Consider the following 21,489-nt stretch of genomic DNA (forward strand, 5'->3'; position numbering starts at 1 on the left):
TGTAGTATTGTCTGAAGTCTGGGAGGGTTATGCTTCCAGCTTCATTCTTTTTCTTCAGTATTGCTTTGGCAATTCTGGGTGTTTTGTGATCAGTTTTAGAATTATTTGTTCCAGTTATGTGGAAAATGTCATGGGTAATTTGATAGGGATAGCATTAAATCTCTAGACTGCTTTGGGTAGTATAGCCATTTTAATAATATTAATTCTTCCAATCAGAGAGCATGGGATATCTTTCCATTTCTTTAAGTCATCCTTAATTTCCTTAATCAATGTTCTTTAGTTCTCTGCATGTAAATTTTCATCTCCTCAGTCAGATTTATTCCTAAGTATTTTATTTTTTTGGATGCAATTTAAAAAGTGATTGTTTCTTTACTTTCTTTTTCTGATACTTCACTGTTAGTGTAAAGAAATGCATCTGATTTCTGTATGTTAATCTTATATCCCACTACCTTGCCAAATTATTTTATCAGCTCCAGTAGTTTTTGTGTGGAGTTTTTGTGTGGAGCCAAATTATTTTATCAGCTCCAGTAGTTTTGTGTGGAGTTTTCTATATATATGATATCATATCATCCACATATAGTGACAGTTTACCTCTTCTCTTCCAATTTGGTTCCCTTTTATTTCTTTTTCTTGCCTGATTGCTATGGCTAGGACTTCCAAATACTATGTTGAATAGAAGTGGTGAGAGTGAGCATCCTTGTCTTCTTCCAGATTTTAGTGGGAAGGCTTTCAATTTTTTACCCTTGAATATTATACTGGCTGTGGGTTTGTCATAAATAGCTTTTATTATGTTGAGATATGTTCCCTCTATGCCCACTTTGGTCAGAATGTTTAATCATAAATGGATGTTGAATTTTACCAAGTGCTTTTTCTGTATCTATTGAGATGATTATGTAAATTTTTTGTCCTTTCATTGGTTAATGTGGTATATCACATTAATTGATTTGTGTATGTTGAACCATCCTTGTGTGCCTAGGATGAATCCAACGATTATGGTGTATGATCTTCTTTATGTGTTGTTGGATTCTGTTTGCTAATATTTTGTTGAGGATTTTTGCATCTATGTTCACCAACAATATTGACCTGTAATTTTCTTTTTTGGTAGTGTCGTTGTCTGGTTTTAGTATCGGGGTTATGGTGGCTTCACAGAATGAGTTTGGGAGTATTCCCTCCTCTTCAATCTTTTGGAAGAGTTTGAGAATGATCAGTATGAGTTCTTTGTATGTTTGGTAGAATTCCCCAGTGAAGCCATCTGATCCTGGACTTTTGTTTGCAGGGAGGATTTTTATTGCTGATTCTGTTTCACTTCTAATGATCGGTCTGTTCAAGTGATCTAGTTCTTCTTAATTCAGTCTTGGTGGACTGTATGTTTCTAGAAACTTGTCCATTTCTTCTAGGTTGTCCAATTTGTTGCCATAGAGATGTTCATAGTATTCTCTTATGGTTTCTGTATTTCTTTGGTGTTGGTTGTAATTTCTCCATTTTCCTTTCTTATTTTGTTTATTTTTGTCTTCTCTCTTTTCTTCTTGGTGAGCCTAGCCAGAGGTTTGTTGATTTTGTTTACTCTTTCAAAATCCAGCCCTTGGTTTGATTGATTTTCTTCTTTTTTTTTAATCTTCATTTATTTCCTCCCTGATCTTTATTATTTCTTTCCTTCTGCTGACTTTAGATTTTGTTTATTCTTCTTTTTCTAATTATTTTAGATGGTAGGTTAAGTTGTTTATTTGAGAATGTTCTTATTTTTTGAAGAAGGCCTATATTGCTATGAACTTCCCTCTAAGGACTGCTTTTGCTGTATCCCATAGACTTTGTGTTGTGTTTTCATTGTCGTTTTTCTCAAGGTATTTTTTAATTTCTTTGATTTCATTGTTGACTTATTGGGTTTTTTTAGTAGCATGTTATTTAGTCTCCATGCAGTCGTTCTCTTGTTTGTTTTTCTGTGGTTGATTTCTAGTTTCATGCCATTGTGGTCAGAAAAGATACTTGAAATAATTTCTATCCTCTTTAATTTGTTGAAGCTTCTTTTGTGTCCAAGTATGTGGTCTGTCCTAGAGAATGTTCCACGTGCACTTGAAAAGAATATATATTCTGTTTGGGGTGATTTTGTCCTAAAAATACCAACCAAGTCCAACTTTTCTATTGTGTCATTTAGTATCGCCGTTGCCTTATTGATTTCTATCTGGAAGATCTGTCTAGTGATGTTAATGAGGTGTTAAAGTGTCATACTATTATTGTGTTTCCATCAGTTTCTCCCTTTATGTCTGTTATTATTTGTTTTTTGTATTTAGGTACTCCTATATTGGGTGCATATATGTTAACAAGTATAATAGCCTCATCTTGTATTGCTCCTTTTATCATTATATAGTGTCCTTCTTTATCTTTCTTCATAGCCTTTGTTTTAAATTCTGTTTTGTCTGATACGAGTATTGCTACTCCCATTTTCTTGTCATTTCCATTTGCATGAAATATATTTTTCCATCCTCTCACTTTCAATCTGTGTGTCCTTCACCCTAAAGTGAGTCTCTTGCAGGCAGCATATTGTAGGCTCTTATTTTATTATTCAGTCTGCCACTCTGTGTCTTTTGATTGGAGCATTTAGTCCATTGATATTTATGGTAATTATTGATAGATGCATGTTTATTGCCATTTAATGTAAACTTTGTTTTCCAGTTGATTGGGTATTTCCTCTTTGTTCCTTTCTTGTTGTTTTTCTTTTTGTGGTTTGATAATTTTCTTTTGTATTAGCTTGGTTTCTTTTGGTAAAAATATTGATGGTTCCAGACTGCTTTCCACATCACATCAAGAAGGTGGCATTGTACTGTTGGATTTCCTGTGTTCCTATGGTTGTCTAATGTGGTGTCATGACAGAAGGCTAATGGTATATCTTAGCAAAAATCATATTTTTCTGACCTGTAATTAGGATTCATGATCTAATATTCCAAATATCTGTTAATACAAAATAATTTAAAACAGTATACACATAGAACCATATATTAGCTAGATGGGTTCAGCTGTGACAGAAAACCCAAAACAATGACTGTAAACCAGTTTAAACAAGATTAAAATATATTTCCCATTCATGTAAGAGTCGGCACAGATCTGATAGGGAACTTCATGGCATCAGGGATTTTTTTTTTACCAGTTTTCATTCCCTTTCCCTCTTAGCACTCTACCCTCCTCTTGAGTGTAAACCATATTCTTATTGAGCAAGATCATGGCATCCAGATTACAGAGAAGAGAAAGAGATGAAGCAGAAGGTAGAAGGCATCTTCTGTGCTCTGTCACACATGATTCCCAGACACTTCCACGTGAATCATCACATGTGAATCCATGAGACATGTGGCCATATCTACAGCTGGAAGGAAAGTGAGAAAAGATACTGTGGGGAGGGTGTCTCTACTACCTGGTTAATGACAAAAAGGAAAACTGAGGAGCATTTGCTATTATATCTCTTTCACTAAAGAAGGAGGGTTCTGTATTCTAGTTCCTGATTCTGGTTCTGTAAATGGAAGTGTCTTTTTATTAGAGAAGAGCTGATAATGTAGTAGAAACATCTCTTAAGAATATATCATTTTCTTTTCTGTAATTGGGTTAATGTACAAGATCTTCCAACATAGAAATGCTAGATACATTTCCAGGTTTGAATCATGAGTTATTATGATTTATAAGCCAGCCTCTCATTAGTGTGAAATTTTCTCACTGAGCCCAATAGCCACCAGGAAATCTGATAAAGCAGAGAATAGACTCAATCCTAGATGTACAGTAACATCAGAAGGAGCTTGTAAGGCTTCATCTGACCTGAGCCACCAATCTTATTCCTGATCTTGAAGCCAGTAGGGGTGGGGAAATCACAAACTTGTACAGTCTTTAATATATCCATCTAAAAAGTCAAAATAATAGTGCTTTGCATGATGAAAATTAGTAGTGGTCTTGTAGAATGTTTTTATGTAGGAGAGAGCTTCCAGGGCTAATGGTATTACATGTCTTGACCTTTAAAAATCCATTTAGTGGAGAATTATATACTGTCCTGGAATGATTGTACCTTTTTAGAATTTTTGAAAATACAAAATCAGACTCACCCCCCCCAGAATACTGAAATAACATATCTTATCTGTGCCATTTTCTCAACTGTTCCATTGCCTGCCTGAAATCATCTATCTTAAAGGTGAAGTCTTCCCATATCTTTCTTAAAAGAACAAAGTGATTCCAGTAGACAAGAGAAAGAGACTTTGAGGCCGTGCTTTGGACTATAATAGCTAGAAACTTGAGGTAATTATCACCAGTATCAAACTGCCTGACAGCCTGCACACTTCACTGAATTCATAACTATTTGGGGTTTGCTGAGTTAGTCATGAGCATCTTAGATGCCATTTTATGGCTATAGAATTTTCCTTCTACAATATTAAGACCCAAAAGCAGGCTTTTGATTTATACAGGTTAGGCATCTGGAAATTGTTATTGAAGAAATGTAGCTAAACTAATGCCTATTTCCCAAAATTCCCTACTGTGTCTGAGTCACTTCAAAAAGCAGTCCACTTGTGGCCCAGGTGCAAAGATTTGGATCTGAAGCAGAGTGGCCCAGGGAAATGTGGCCCAGGCCCAAATTATCCCTGAGTCAGGAAAATTTAAACATTAACTCTAATGCTGACCTCGCGCCGAAGAACCAAGAGACCTTGATGATGTGCACTCACTAGATGCTAGCACACACACGTACACCTGCCCCCTCCCCCCATGCTGCGAGACAGACGTTGTAACTATTCCTCATTTCACATGAGGAAATTTAGACTTTCTTAAAGTCCTAGTGGCATGTGTGGCTAAGCTCAAATCTGCAGTTGATGTCTCTACTATGGCATATTCTATGGAGCCCCCTTATTGCTATGAAGTCCTCTGGTTTACCGTCATTTCCTGGCTGATAAATTTTTAAACCACAAATACATTGTTTTCTCTCATTTTTTTTAATTGAAGTACAGTCAGTTATAATGTATCAGTTTCTGGTGTACAGCACAATGTCCCAGTCATGCATATACATACATATATTCATTTTCATATTCTTTTTCATTAAAGGCTATTATAAGATATTAAATATAGTTCCCTGTGCTATACACAAGAAACTTTTTTTAATCTATTTTTATACATAGTAGCTAACATTTGCTGTTTTCTCTCATTTTTAAGGCTGTACACAAAACAGAATCTTTAATTTTTCATTTGTTAGCTTGTTCTTGTTTTACCACTCTAGAAGTGCTTGTGGTTTACTAAACTTCCTCATTTCAATCTTAGTAATACAATTTATGTCTTCTAGTCTTTATTCTTCAGGGATTCTAAGCTCCTGGAATTCTGAAAAACAATTACCTTTTCTGGTAATTGAGAATTCACCAGTAAAGTCTTGGATTTAATGTGCCCAACTGAGAACCCTCAAGAATAGGAGGTAACCTGTTGAGGTTTATAGAGGACCATCCTGCCACTTCTCCAGTGCCTAGAGTAACTTGAACAACGTCTAGAGACTGTACCTTCCGAAGGGTTCAGGGTTTGAATTGGAGACACCCATAGCTCAGCAACTTCTATGCTACAATTTAGAAAAAGGGGTCCATATGTGGAGGAAATTTAGTGCCCTCTAATAACCTTTTGTATACTTGAATTTAGTTAATAAGTTCCTATATCTGTAGATTGAACAAATTCAAGCCCTTTAATTTGAAAATAAATTAATCTTTTATGACTGCTTCATTAAATGGAGGTGTATTGATTTCTCTCTTGTACCCTGTGCTTTTCCAGGGAGTTATAACTGATTGGTGATTTCTTTTCTGTGGACAGGTGTGTTAACTGACCTATTCAGACTATCACAGCCAACTCTTCCTTTTATTTAAAGGGTGACTCTTTTTTTCCATCTTTAGAGGCACTATAGCTCTTTATTTCAGGGTGTTTTCTTGGTTATCACATGGATTCAGTAATTCCCAAGGCAGGTTTTCAATATTCAGTGCTGTTTCTAGAAATGTCATGACATTTTCAGAATAAAGTAAACCTTAATTAATTTGAATTTAAAGGACACAGTTCTTTGTCACAGATTGGAGAAGACTAAAAGACATAACTAAATGTGATATGGGATCTTGGATTGGATCCTAGAAACGAAAAGGGACATTAGTGGGGAAACTGGTGAAATTTGAGTGAAGTTTGCAGCTTAGTTAATAGTATTGTATCAGTGTTGATTTCGTCATACTATGGTTGTCTAAGATTTTAACATTAGAGAAAGTTAAGTGAAGAGTATATGGGAACTTGTGAGATAAACAACAAGTTTATACTGTATAGCACAGGGAACCATATTCAATATCTTATAGTAATTTAAGGTGAAAAAGAATATGAAAACCAATATATATATGTTCCTATGTTACTGAAATATTGTGCTGTACACCAGAAATTGACACAACATTGTAAACTGATTATACTTCAATAAAAATATATATTGAAAAAAGAGTATATGGGAACTTGTGAACTTCTCTGTAAATCTAAAATTATTTCAAAATTTAAAGTTTCTTTTATATATATATTATACATTTATTTTAACTGTTTCAACTTGTTTGAAAATTATGGTTTTGGCTTTTCCTGGGCCTCTTTGTTTACGACAATAACCCAGGATGTATCAGCAAACTCACTGCCCACTGGAAACAGTCACAGAAATTGTTTCATTTGTGCATCCTTTCAAACACTGACAGTGCAGTGCAAATGTAGTATGGTCTGTGGCAGACAGCAGCAGGATCTCATGGGAAGAGTAAGGGATTTGGTTTCAGTCCGTTTCAGTTTGGGCAACCAGCTTGACCTTTCTGAGTTTCTTCCTTTGAATATAGAGGAGTATATCTACCCCACATTGATTATAAGGATTAAATAAGATTTATTATGTGAATACCATTCATAGACTCTCTTAAACACTATGCAAAATGTTTATTTTGATTAATATCCTAAAAAATTATTTGAAGGAAAAAAGATTCCCTGTTTGGGGGATATACAGGCTCAGGCTGGCTCACCGAGATTTTTCCTAGAGTAATTGATTGCTCCATTGTGTGCAGTCAGAATCCATAGGGGACATTTGTAACAGTGCTTATGATATTGAATATTTTATCATTAACAATACATTTGAACTTGAACCAATGTGACTGAGAAATGCAAAGCAGTAAGTTGAACATTATGATCCATTTAATATAGAGAGTTTTACATGCATATTTTTTCTTTACTTATTTAAGCCAATGTCTAGCCCTTTTGCTTTGGAAGTCATGATTCTAGGAAGAGAATTTCAAATATGAAATCCCCTAGTTTGTTAGTTTTCCTGAAATTTAAAGCAAAAACCATCCTTGGAATCTGTGGAGCTCTTTTCAAGAGAGACCCTAGAGAGATACAGTCTCCAATCTACCAATTATATAAAACCTATAACCTTGTAGTTTGTTTCCAAAAGTAAATTATTCTTTAACAAATTGAAAATGGGGAGCTTGGTAAATACTTAAGTAGTGCTACTAACTGTCTATGATGAAATTTTGTTTTTTTTAATCTGAGAGACATAAAATGGATTCTAGGTCCGTATTTCAGATAGTTAAATGCTCTGACTCAGTGTTTGGTGAAGCAGAGCTGTTGTGCCTTCAACCAGATCTTTCTTAATTATTTTTCCTGCTATGTCTACTAGCTGTTGATTTACCCACTTCATACAGCAGCCTCACATAGGTCAATCAAGCTCTTTTTCAAAAATCCCAATCTAAAGCCAAAATTAAGAGAGGTCAAAGAAATAGAAAATCTAGTAAAGTCAGAGCTGCTCATCAGTAGTCCTCAAGTGCTTACCTTTGAGTAAAGAGAAATATTTTAAAAGACTGGTTGTTACTGAATTGGTAAAATAAATGGGTAAGTTCCTTTATCCTGGAACACATTTTCCAATTCAGTAGAAAGTAATTTATTAAGAATAGTTGGAAAGTTCCTTAATATGGTAAATGTGTGTGTGTGTATGTTTATGTGTGTCTCAAGCTATACACATCCTATTTACTGATAAAATAACAATCTCATTAGACTATGAATAAGACAAGAATGTCCATTCTTTACATTGGTTTTAACATTATTCTAAAGACATTAGACAACTCAGAGAAGAAACAATTTATATATATATAATTATAAAGGAGGGATTAAAATCATTCAGTAATTACCTTATCTAAGCAAATGTTGATTTAAGACAGAGAGCTACAGGATACTTATGAACGGGCTAACAATAATCTTTGTGGAAAATTTTCCTCACCAGATCTATCCAGATAAGGCCATGGTTTCCAACCAAGTCTTTTAAATAAGAACCAAGTTTGAGAAGTCCTAAAAAATCTTTATAAACAACACAGAGAACTTTTTACTATTTCCATTTACATTTAAAATTTTATTTTATTCTCTTTAATAAGTAATATATAATGTGCACATATACTATCAAAGACCTAAGGTATCATAAGTAATTATTCAGTGAAAGGTCAGTCTCCTCTCAGCCCTGTCAGAGGCTATCACTGGTACCAGTTTTTTATGTTTCCTCCCAAAGACATTTTAGGCATATACAAAGCTAGTTTCTCTCTTAATTCTTTTTATATTAATAGTAGTATGCTACATATACTGTTCCGTACTTTGTTTTTGTTTTATTTACTTAGTAGTTTTATCATGAAAACTGCCAAATCAACACATCTGTAGATCTACAGCATTTTTTTTAACAATTGCAAAATTAGATTATGTTTAGATACTATAATTTAACCAGTTGCATATTTAGATTGCTTCCAATCTTTTGCTATTCCAAACAAGGCTGAAAAGAAGAGCCTGGTACGTGTGTCTTTGAGTACACATATAAGCACACTGGAAAGCTAAATTCTTAAATGCGGAATTGCTGGGTCAGTGGGTAAGTCTCTGCATAATTTTGCTAAGTTGCTCTCATGGAGGCTGACAGTTTTCTAACTGACAGTTTCACTAATAATGTCGAAGAGTGGTTTCTCCCACTAACGGATAATATCAACTTTTTTACACGAATTTGGGCTGCTCTTCAACTTTCTTGTATCTGCCAGGATAGGCTAGGTTATGCCCTAGTCACAAACAACCTCAAAATTTTAGTGGCTTATAACAGGAAATTTCTTTCATTTTGGTACATGTCCATCAAGGGTTGGCTAGGGGCTCTGCTCCACATCTCCTTACTCAAAAGCTTAGACTAATAGGGCTGTTGTCATCTTGAGCATTGCCATTTATCTTAGCAAAGGAAAAGAGAGTTCGGGAGAGTCTCACTCCATCAATAAAATGTTTAGCCTGAAAGTGACAAACATCAATTCCCTTTACAATTCATTAACAAGTGTTCATTACATGGCTCCAATGTAAGAGGCCAGGAAGTGTAGTCATGCATGTGCCTAAATGGAAAACTGAAAATATTTGGCAAACAGCAGCTATGACTAACCTACCATATCTCTATCCTGTCTTGTTAATCTGTCAATTCATGTGGTAATAATGCAGGTTTTTCCTTTTTGGAATATTTCTGGCTGTTCTGTCAATTTCATTTTCCTGTTGAACTAGAATTAGCTTCTTTAACCACCCTCTTCTCTCTTCAAAGAGTCAAATTAAGTCCGTACTTTTTTGTTGTGTCTCCATTAAATTTACAGATTTAAGGAAAATTGTTATCTTTCTAATGTTGCATTTCCACAACCAAGAAGCAGATATATCTTTTCAGTTACTCACATCCTCTTTTGTACTTTTCATATTTTTAATATGTTATGTGTATTTATTAGTAAAGTATTCTTTTTTGTTGTTCTTTTAATGAGATTCTTTTTATTTTACTATCATCTGCAAATAATAATTTTAATTCCTTCTTTACAATCAGGTTGGTTTTCTTGATGGAACAAAAAAGATACAACCACTTCTCAAATAATATATGTATTACTCAAAACTTTTTCAAAAAATTTTCTACTAAAGATTTTTCATGATCCATTTTTATATTAATCCCAGTAAATAAGTAGATTAACATTATGTCAACAATAAGTAGTTTACTCCAGCAACTAGAAGCACCTATCAAATCTTTAAGAATTATATTTGTTTTGTGCTCTGCAGGTGTCTATTATGCCCACCTGTACAAGAACCAGGAGATGATAAGCCATTAATATAGAATAAGATCTGACTCTAAAGAAAGAGGCTCACTGGCCCATTCATCAAACTTGAGAGATGTTGAAAATTAAACATTTGCAGGTAATTAGAGTGTGGTTTTGAGTAACGTAGGCATTGTTCTCCTATTGCATTTTGATTTGCTTGTTGTGGGAAAAACATGTTGTTTTCTTGGGGGGAAATCCGCTTTTTTCTTAAGTTAAGCAGGTATTATATTACACCTAGGGTTTATTTCATATTGAGAGTGAGAACTGCACATTGCTTTTTATTTCTTTTCACTGCCTTGGTGTAATTATGTGAAGTTCAACCTGAGAGTATTTTCCTCCCTTACAACTTGTCTTTGATTTCATCCTCCCCCATCTCAGCATTACTCTGTGCTCTTTTTTTCTACAACCCATCCTCTTTAAGAGTTCCATCCTTAATCACAAGACTATGCATTAAATAGGAATCATTGGTTAAAGGCTAATAAGCAGATTATTTGTGGAATTATAGTGTATGTGTGGTTGTGCCTGGGATAGAAGTCCAAGGGGAATCCAAGACATCAGATCTGAATCCTTCACTATCTTTAAGGTGAAGTATCATGAAAATCTGATGGAATGATTTAAATTGAAAATAGAGACTTTACAGAAAAATGGAAGGAAAGTAAGGAGCTGACAGAATAATTACTAGAAATATGGCAGAGTGAAAATAGACCCACCAAAATAACAAACACCTGAAATTAAAAATGTTTAAGAAGACAGATTTCAATTATGACAAACAAAGATAGCACCTCAGGCATGATTTTAAAACCTTGGTAACACCAAAAAAGAGGAAAGTGTGTACAAACCCAGAGAAGACAATGATAATAGAACAAACAGAAAAAAAACCACTCCTAAAGGAATGGAATTGTTAATAATAAGGCTGAAAAGAAGAAAAGACACAGAGATCATTAAAAGGAACTGGTTAGAATTTTAAAACAAAATAAAATTAAAAAAACCTAAAGCACTGTGATAAAAAAAAGTATAATAAAACTTACAACATCCCTTAAAAAAAAAGGCATTTAAATAATAGTACAGTCAGTAAAATTGAGGTGAAATGGAAAGATCCAGGTTAAAATACAAATGGAATAGATGAATAGGTTATAACAAATCTTGTAGACTTAATTTTTTGCTCCTGCAACTCTCCTCTAAATAATGGGGAGAGTAGGGGTAGATTGCAGATAGAAGGAAGCCTCAGTAAAGATAAAATTGAAGTTATTGTAGAGAAAAATAGACCTTTGCCTATAGGTTGTGATTTTATGGAGTACTTATTTTCCAGATTTGGCACTTAAAGACAGTATACTCAATACCTACTTACTAGTTTTTTCAAACTGGAAAGGAAGAAATGTCCTCTGGAGAATAAAGGATAAGACTGACCTTAGACTTTGCAACTCAAACAATAGAAAGAAGATACATTTAGAGAAATATTTACAAAATACCATACAATTATCGTACCTAGCTGTCTGCCTTTTGAAGACAAAAGATTTTTGAACCCTGATATCTTAGAAGAATTTCCAATAGCCAAGTACCAGAGAAAATTATAAAAGTTGGGGAATGCAGAGGAACTTCTGAATTTAAGTGATAGAGACTAGAGCGCTTTGAAGGAAGTGAGGTGGCGGGTGTCATCCCGGAGTGTTAGCTTAGATATTCAGGCACAAAACATCTCAGTGCAGAATCCCACCCCCCCACCCCCCTATCCCGAGCTGCAGCATTCTGGGTCTGGGCCTGTATACATAAAGAAATGCAACTTTACCTTTACTCAGAGATAATCAAGGCCTAGGAGAATCTTGCTAACAAAAGCTCAGAAGACTGCCAGTTAATAGATTTGTCATGGGAAATAGCATTTTCAGGTGAACTTGAACATTGACTTGAGTAAGCTTTTTGCACTCTTTCCCTTAGGTGAGTCAGGTGAGGAAAACAGGATTTAAAATAGTGTATAATTTGGTAAGTTTTAAGTTAGAATAAAGGAACATAAGTGGTTTTTTAAAGTGTTTGCCTACTGCACTTGAAGTATTCTTCCCTAGTGTAGAAATGTTTTATGGGGGAACTAAGTGTTTGACATTCATTGGCACACTCTGGGAACAAGGAGAAGTGTATGTTTAAATCTATATATATGCTTCTATACGGATGGACTTCTACTAAGACTTTCTTTCTTTAAATCCTTTAATACCATTGTCTCTCCTAGCTTTTATATGTAATTGTAGAAAAATATCAGTCAAATACATCACTGAATTTTTACTTTAAATTCAAAAGATACAAAAGGAGATAGATATAGATATAAATAAATGCATATATGCAGTGAAAAGTCCTCTCTAGATTCCTTGTCCCTTCACCAAACACAGCTCATGTTATCAGTATACTTCCAGGGATAGTTTATGCATATTCAAGCAAATGCCTATATTGTCTAGTAGTGAAATCTACCAAATTCAACTAGTAATAGATGTTCTTACAGTTTTAGTGGCCACTGACATGGTGCAGAGCAGCCAGCTGTGGGCGAGCTGCAGAGGCTCCACATCTACCCCTGACTATTAATTCAGACAAAGAAACTGCCATCTAATTCTCTCAGGCTCAGGTTATCGCAGTAGGGCCAGGTACTGGCCAATCCAGTTAGGCCACACTGTGACTCATCACATGAGCTGAACCCCAGTCATAAATCTGAGAGAAAGATCTCTTCTGCAACTGGTTTCTATTTTCTAGCTGAAAAACAGGGATGTGTTACGGTTTTCTCATAATGTGTTCCTGAGACCATCTTTGGCTATATTAGAAAGCAAAAAACAATTGTATCTTCTAAAGCACAGTGTCTGGGCACTGTCCTGTTTGGGCAGGGCCTTGAGAGACAACTTGCCCATTTGCAATTTTTCTTATCAGAAAGATATTCTCTAGGTCAGCTAGTCCAAAACAAAAGTGATATTTGGTGATCTGTGTCCTTCATAATTATTTTAAGTGATAGATAAGTAAAAAGCTCAAAGAAAGTCACTATCTATGTTCAGTTGCCATGGTGGTTTTTTTTGCAGCTAGTTTTTCATGGAGTGCTCACTATCAGAGATGAGTATTCTTTCTGCTTAACTTGGGTTTATTTTGCTCTTTTTCTAGATTCTTGATGTAGGAGCTTAGATTATTGATTTGAGATTCTTCTTTTCTAATGCTTGCATTTAATGGTATGAATTTCCCTCTGAGCATTGCTTTACCTGTGTCCCACAAATGTTGGTATGTTGTATTTCCATTTAAATCAATTCACTTTTTTAAAAATTTTTCTTTGAGACCTCTTACTGACCCATGTATTATTTAGAAGTGTGGTGATTAGTTTTCAGCTATTTGGAGATTTTCCTGTTATCTCTCTTTTATTGATTTCTAGTCTGATTCCATTATGTGTGAAAACACATTTTGTACAACTTCAGTTTTTTAAAGTTTGTTGAGGTTTGTTTTATGGCCCAGGGTATGGTCTGTCTTGGTATATGTCCCAGGAACACTTGAAAGAATATATTCTGATGTTATTAGTTAGAGTATTCTATAAATTTTCATTAGATCCTGTTGGTTAATGTGAATTGTTGTTGACTTTTTCTTTAACCTGCTTATTTTCTATCAATTTTCTATTTAATCTTCCATCAGTTATTGAGAGACACTGTTGAAGTTTCCAGGTATAATTGTGAATTTGTCTGTTTCTCCTTTCAGTCATAACCAGTTTTTGCTTCACGTATTTTGCATCTCTACTGTTTTGTACACACACATTCATGATTATTATGTCTTCTTACTAGATTGACCATTTTGTCATTATATAATGTTCCGTTCTCTTTCTGGTAATTTTATTTGCTTTGAAGTCTACCTTGTCTGATATTTAATAAAACCACTTATGCTTTTTTAAAATTAATGCTTGCATGATATATATCTTTTTCCATCCTTTTATTTTCAAGCTGCCCATATGGTTATTTTTGAAGAGAGTTCATGTGGATAGCATATTATTGGGTCATGTTTTTAAATTCACTCTGCCAATTTCTGTGTTGTAACTGTTAGATATAGACTATAGTTGATATAATTATTGGTATGTTAGAGCTTAAGCCTACCAATTTAATTTTTGTTTTCTGCTTCTTCTGTTTTCTGTTTCTTTGTTACTTGAACAATTGTTTGAAGTCCATTTTGATTTTTCTGTAGTGTTTTGAATGTATCTGTTTGTACAGCTTTCTTAGTGATTGCCCTAGGTATTATATTACATATATGCTATCTACTGTTGTCACCATTTTACCAGTTTGAATGAACACTGGAAACCTTACCTCCCTTTATGTTTCTTTACTTTCTTTTATGTATAATATACTTAAATATTTCCTCTGCATACATTTAAAACCGCATTAGATAATTATCATTTTTCCTTCAATTATCAAACATAATTTAGAAAACTCAAGAGAAGGAAAGTTTATTGTATTTACCCATATTTTTACTTACCATGTTCTTTTTTCCTTTTTATGTTCCCAGATTCCTTTTCTTATTTCCTTTCTGTTAAAATAAGTTCCTACAGTTATTCTTTCAGAGTAGGTCTTATGTCAACATATTCTCTTTGTCTCTCTTTATGTAAGGATGCCTTGATTTCATATTTCATTTCTAAAGGGTATTTTCATTGGATATAGCATTCTAGGTTGACATTTCATTCAGCACTTTAAAAATGTCCCCTTCCTTCTGGCCTCATCTATTATTTCTGATAAGAAATTTGCTCTCTTTCAAATTGTTTTTCCACTAAAGGTAATATACATTTGTCTCTGGTTGCTTTCAAGGGCTTGTTTGTTTTTTTTTCTTTGTCTTTACTTTCATAACTTTGACTGAGAGGGATAGGTGCTCATTGCTGCTAGATAATGGTAAAATCCTGATTCTGCACTATATACCTCCTCTGTCACCACCCCAGTAGAGAAGGGTACAGTCACCTTATTACTGCTAGATAAAGGTGGAAGTCCAGGCTCCCTTCACATGCGGTCTTCACTGACATTAGAGAGATGAGGCCTCATTACCACCTGGCAGGAAACAATTTCCAGCCTCCTATTTGGCCTTTTCTGATACTACCCCAGGCTTAGGGCATAATTTGTCACTTCCTGGCCAGGGTGAAAATCTAGGCTGTCCATTCAGCCTTTGCTGGTGCATGTAGGCTGGGCCATAGTTTTTTCTGGGATGTTTGACTGGAGTAAAGCAGTTACTGTCTGAAAATTTTCTGCCTTGCTAGACTACCCTTTCTGTGGTCTGGTGGTCAGAGAGAACAGGTTTTGGGAGGCTATTTTTGTCTTCACCTACTCTCATTTCTGGATTGCTAACTTCTCCAGCTCCAAGTCTGGGATATATGAGACAAAAAGAAATCTCAGGGAACTCAATACCATATTGTTTCTTGAGTTTTGAGGTCCTTAGCTAGTGTGCTTTCTTCCCATTATCTTTCAGAGTATTCTCATGAACTTCCCATTGTTTCATATGTAACGCCCAGAGTTTTTAGTTATATTAGGTGGAGAAATAGGAAATGTATGTCTATGCCATCTTTCTGCAACCAGAATGTCTTTTGATGGAGGTATAGACAGTGACCTTTGATGTCTTGTATTATTCAGTGTTTTAGTTAATAATCATGATAACTAACATTTCTCAAGTATACACTATGTACCCAGATAATATTCTAGGTGCTTTTCATATATTGAGTCATTTAATTCCTATGAAACTCTAGTAAGTAATTACTACCATTATTCTACCTTATTAGATGAGGAAACTGAGGCATAGAAAAGGTAAGTAACATGCTCAAAGTCCCTGCCAAATCCGTGATTAAACCCCAGGTTCTCTGACTCCTTAAGCCTAAGACCACTCTACTACCTGTGGCCTAGAACAAGTCTGACATATACTTTCCATTGTAGCAACTTGACTTTTCTTTCTTGAAATTTGTCATAGTTTTTCTATCTTAGAATGCAGAAATTTTACCAATAACTGTCTAAATGTGGGTCTTTTCTTTCCCCTAATAATTCTTTATGGTACCCAAGCACATCCTTTTGATCTGAAAGCTTAGATTTTTCTATTGTACAATGACATATTTTTGAAATTTAAAAATTTCCCTCCCATCTACCCACTGAAAGATTTTTTAGGAAATATTCTCGAGGGGCCCTAAAGATACTCACTAAAGAACAAAGAAGTAAGCTAATTCTAATTTGCCAAAAGCTTTCTTTTTTTAGTGAACAAGTTAGAGAAAAAAAATTATGAACAACATGATCAAGCTGTGAGGAGCCACTTGGACCTTAAGACTTCCAGTTCTGGGTTGTGTGACACTTATTGGAACACAGATTTTGGTATGAAGAGGAAAGTGAGATGATCAAGAAAAGTGAGCTTCATATCACAGTCAACATCCCTTGTTGCTGTTGCTTTTAATTATTTCAAAAAGTAGAAGATACTTGCATAAAATAATAATTATTAAAATGTATCACTGTGCTCGTAACTTATTAAGATATAATCTAAATGAAAATAATATCACAAAAAGAAGCAGAGCAAATGGAGCTATATCAGATCAAGGAAATAATACCAGATAGTAATTTGAATCCAACGGTAGAAATGAAGAGTACTGGTAAAGGTAAATATATGGGTAAATACAAAAGACTCTGTATAGTTTTCTCCTTTTTAAAAATCTTTGAAAGACACAGAATTATATAAAGCAATCATTGTGATTCTGTGTCAGACTTACATATAGAACATAATATATATGAAAATACTATCACAAAAGAGTAGAGAAGGAATGGAACTGTGTTGGAGCAAATTTTCTGTAATTTACTGGAATTAAATTAGTATTACTCTGAAGTATATTGTGATAAGATACATGTTGTAATCTATAGAGTAATCACTAAGAAAATAAATGTATATACAGTTTAAAAATCAAGAAAGCTCTCCTGGGCATTTATCCCAGAGGAATAAAAATTAATGTTCACAGAAAAACTTACATCCAAATGTTCATAGTAGCTTTTTTGGTAATAGCTAAAAAGTGGAAACAACCCAGATGTCCTTCAGCAGATGAGTGGGTAAATAACCTAATACATACATAATCTTATAATAATAAATAAAAAGGTACAAACTATTGATATATGCAGCAACCTGGATGAATCTCCAGAAAATTACACTGAGTGAAAAAAAGCTAACTCCAAAAAGCTATAGACTTTTTAGTTCCATTTATGTATCATTTTTGAAATGATAACATTTTAGACATAGAGGACAGATTGGTTATCATCAGAGGCTAGTTAGGTAATAAGAGTAAAGGACAGAAGTGTGTATGATTATAAAAGGGTAACACGAGAGATCCTTGTGGTATTGGAACTGTTCAGTATCTTGTCTGGGTGGTAGAGACACACACATGCATGCATACACAAGTGAAATTGGGAAAAATCTGAATAATGTTGATTACATCAACACCCTTCGGCTGTTTGTGATATGTTATAAATATACACAGTTGTGATTTTATATGGTAAAATGTTACCATTGTGGGAAACATGGCAAAGGATCTCTGTTATTTCTTACAACTATGTGTGAATCTACAGTTATGTCAATAAAATATCAACTAAAGGCAGACACTGACTGACTGACTGAAAAATATAAAGGTCCAACTATGTGTTGTTTACAAGAGGCATTCCTTATATTCAAAGACATAAAATGATGGGAAAAGATACATCTTGCCAAGAATATGCCAATATCAAACAAACTAGAATTTAAAACAAACAAAAACTTAATAGAGACAGAATGAGGTGTTTTATAATAAAATGGTCAATTCATCAGGAAGATATGTCAGCCTAACCCAAAATGCACACAGCAAAAACTGACAAAATTAAAGGGGAAAATAGATAATGCAACAATAATAGTTGAAAACTTCAGTACCTCACTCCCAATAATGGGTAGAACAGCTATACCAAAAATCACTAAAGATACATAAGAGTTGAAAAACACAATCAACCAACTTGACCTAACTGACACTTATAGAACACTCTACCTAATGAGCAGAATACACATTCTTCTTAAGCACTCAGTGAACAGTCATATGGTAGACCAGGGGTTGGTAAGAAGTTTCTTAAGGAGCCACAGAGTAAATATTTTAGCCTTGTTGTCTATGCAGTCTCTGTCACAGCTACTCAACTCTGCTATTTTAACTCAAAAGTAGCCATAGACAACACTTTAATATGGGAATGACTGTGTGCCACTAAACTTTCTTTATAAAAACAAAGAAGCCATGCATAGTTTGCCAACTCATGTGCTAGGTCATAAAACAAGTCTCAGTAAATTTAAAAGGAAAAAAAAATTTTAAAGGATTGAAACCTAACAAAGTATGTGCTCTGACCAGGGTGGAATTAAATTACAAGTCATCAAAAGAAGGAAGTTTGGGAAACCCACAAATATTTGGATATTAAACATTACATTTCTAAGTAGCCCATATGTTAAAGAAGAAAAAACAAGGAAAATTAGAAAACATTCTGAGCTGGATGAAAAAGAAAACACAACAAACCAAAATAGTGGGATGACTGACTGCTCAAAGCAATCTGCAGTTTCAGTCCAATCCCTATCAAAATTCCAATTATCTTTTTGCAGAAATAGAAAAGCAGTCCTCAAATTCTTATGGAAATCCTCCTACACTGTTGGTGGGAATGCAGTTGGTGCAGCTACTCTGGAAAACAGTGTGGAGATTTCTCAAAAAACTAAAAATAGGCTTACCATATGATCCAGCAATCCCACTCCTGGGCATATATCTGGTGGGAACTCTAATTTGAAAAGATACTTGCACCCCATTTTTAATAGCAGCACAATTTACAATAGCCAAAACATGGAAACCTAAATGTCTATCAACAGATGACTGGATAAAGAAGTTATGGTATATTTATACAATGGAATGCTACTTAGCCATAAAAAAGAATAAAATAATGTCATTTGCAGCAACATGGATGGACCTGGAGTTCATCATTCTAAGTGAAGTAAGCCAGAAAGAGAAAGAAAAATAACATATGATATCACTCATATGTGGAATCTAAAAAAAGAAAGAAGAAGATACTAATGAATTTGTCTACACAACAGAAACAGACTCACAGACATAGTAAACAAAGCTACAGTGATCAAAACTGTGGTACTGGCATAAAGATAGATATATAGACCAATGGGATGGATTTGAGAATCTAGAAATAAACCCCAAACATCTAGGACCAGTTGATTTTTGACAAGAATCTGAAGACCATGGAATGGGGAAAAATAGTCTAACAAATGGTGCTGGAACAACTGGATATACACATACAATAGAATAATGTTGTAGTCCTTCTTCATATCCTATACAAAAATTAACTCACAATGAACCAATGACCGAAATAGAAGAGCTAAAACTAGAAAACTCTCAAAAGAAAACGTAGAGGTAAATATCCATGACCTCGGGTTTAGCGATGAATTCTTAGATATGACATCAAAAGCATGAGCCACAAAAGAAAAAAAAGCAAAAAAAGTAGACTTAAATTTTTTGTGTCTCAAAGGACATTATAAAGAAAGTGAAAAGCTACAAAATGTGAGAGAATATTTGTAAGTCATATATCTAGTAATGGTTTAGTATTCAGAATAAAGAAAGAACTCTTGCAACTCAACAAGACGACAGCCCAATTTAAAAATGGGCAAAGGATTTAAGTAGCCATTTCTCCAAAGAAGATATACAAATGAAATAAGCACATGAAAAGATACTCAACATCATTAATCACTAGGAAAATACAAACCAAAACCATAATGTGTGGGTTCATCACCAGTTGTGGGTTCTGGCCAGCAGAAGTCCCACTGAGACGGAATGAATTACTCAAAACTCTGGGGAAAAGTCAAGAGAGCGAGAGGGAGTCGGTAGCCAACTCCATGAGCCTCTCAAATCTCTCATATTTATTGAGTACAGTCGAAGCAGGAATTTAGGGAAGGACAGGGTGGGATCACAATGAGTACAAAGGCTTTGTTTATTGTTGGTGTTTGGCTCAAGGTCCGAAGACCCTTTTTGGTGAATCATAATGGTGTTGAGCCTTTTAGCTTATCAGGGCCAGAACCTATGAGAATCAGCTGCTTAACAAGATTTTCTTGGACTCAGGCGGGCTGTGCCTGTCTTAGGTTGCCCCCTCAGGGGATCTTACCTATCATTGGCTAACCAGCCTTCTCACCTCTGAGTCTGCAGCTTTTTACCATTCCAGCCCAAGGCTGTTTTGGGGATAGAAGACTAACAGCAGGCATGGTTTATAGCCAGGTCATTGCCAAAACCTCAAGGCAGTTACTAAGCACATCTTTAAGGAGGTAAGTGGCTAGGGTCTGTTACAATTTGTTAACCCAATCATGGGCTCCCACAATAATGAAATACCACTTCACACCCACAAGGATGGATATTTTGAAAATAGCACAGAAATAACAAGTGTTAGTAAGGATATGAAGAAATTTGAACCCTCATACATTGCTGGTAGGAATATAAAATGATACAGCCACTGTGGAAAACATTTTGGTGGTTCCTCAAGAAGTTAAACGTAGAATTATTATATAGCCCAGCAATTCCAGTCCTAGGAATATACCCAAAAGAAGTGAAGACAGGTACTCAAGCAAATCCTTGTACACAAATATTCATATCAGCACTATTCACAACAGCCAAAAGGTGGAGAGAACCCAAATGTCCACCTGTGGATGAATGGATAGGGAAATTGTGGTACATATATCAAGAAAAAAAGAAACAGCACAGCAAAGGAAACCATCCCCAAAGCAAAAAGATAACCTACTGAATGGGAGAAAATATTTCTAAATGATATGACCAATAAGGGGTTAATATCCAAAGTAAATAAATAGCTCATACAACTCAATATCAAAAAAACAAACAACTCAATTAAAAAATGGGCAGATCTGAATAGGCATTTTTCCAAAGAAGACATACAAGTGGTCAACAGGCACATGAAAAGATGCTCAACAATGTTAATCATCAGAGAAATGCAAATTAAAACCACAATGAGATATCACCTCACACATGTTAGAATGGCTATCATCAAAAAGACTACAAATAACAAGTGTTGGCAAGGATGTATAGAAAAGGGAAGCCTTGTATACTGTTGATGGGAATGCAGATTGGTGCAGCCACTATGGAAAACAGTATGAAGGTTTCTCCAAAAACTAAAACTAGAGCTACCGCATGACCAGCAATTCCACTCCTGGGTATTTATCAAAAACAAAACAAAACAAAACACTAATTGGAAAAGATACATGCCTTGGCCCCCATACATACTTGGTCAGTCATGACTATGTGGCCAAAAGTCTCTATATCTATAAAATGGGGGCATATTATGGTACCTACCTATAGAAGTTTTATGTGAGAATTAAA

General features: G+C 34.7%; 1 protein-coding gene across 4 annotated transcripts in view; it reads left to right on the forward strand.

Moving 5' to 3' along the window:
* RNF24 (ring finger protein 24) overlaps positions 1 to 21,489 on the forward strand; it is a 55,805-nt gene that overhangs the window by 16,360 nt on the left and 17,956 nt on the right. The gene's annotated exons all lie outside the window — the stretch shown is intronic.

This window comes from Vicugna pacos, chromosome 19, assembly GCF_048564905.1.
Source record: "Vicugna pacos chromosome 19, VicPac4, whole genome shotgun sequence".
Lineage (NCBI taxonomy): Eukaryota > Metazoa > Chordata > Mammalia > Artiodactyla > Camelidae > Vicugna > Vicugna pacos.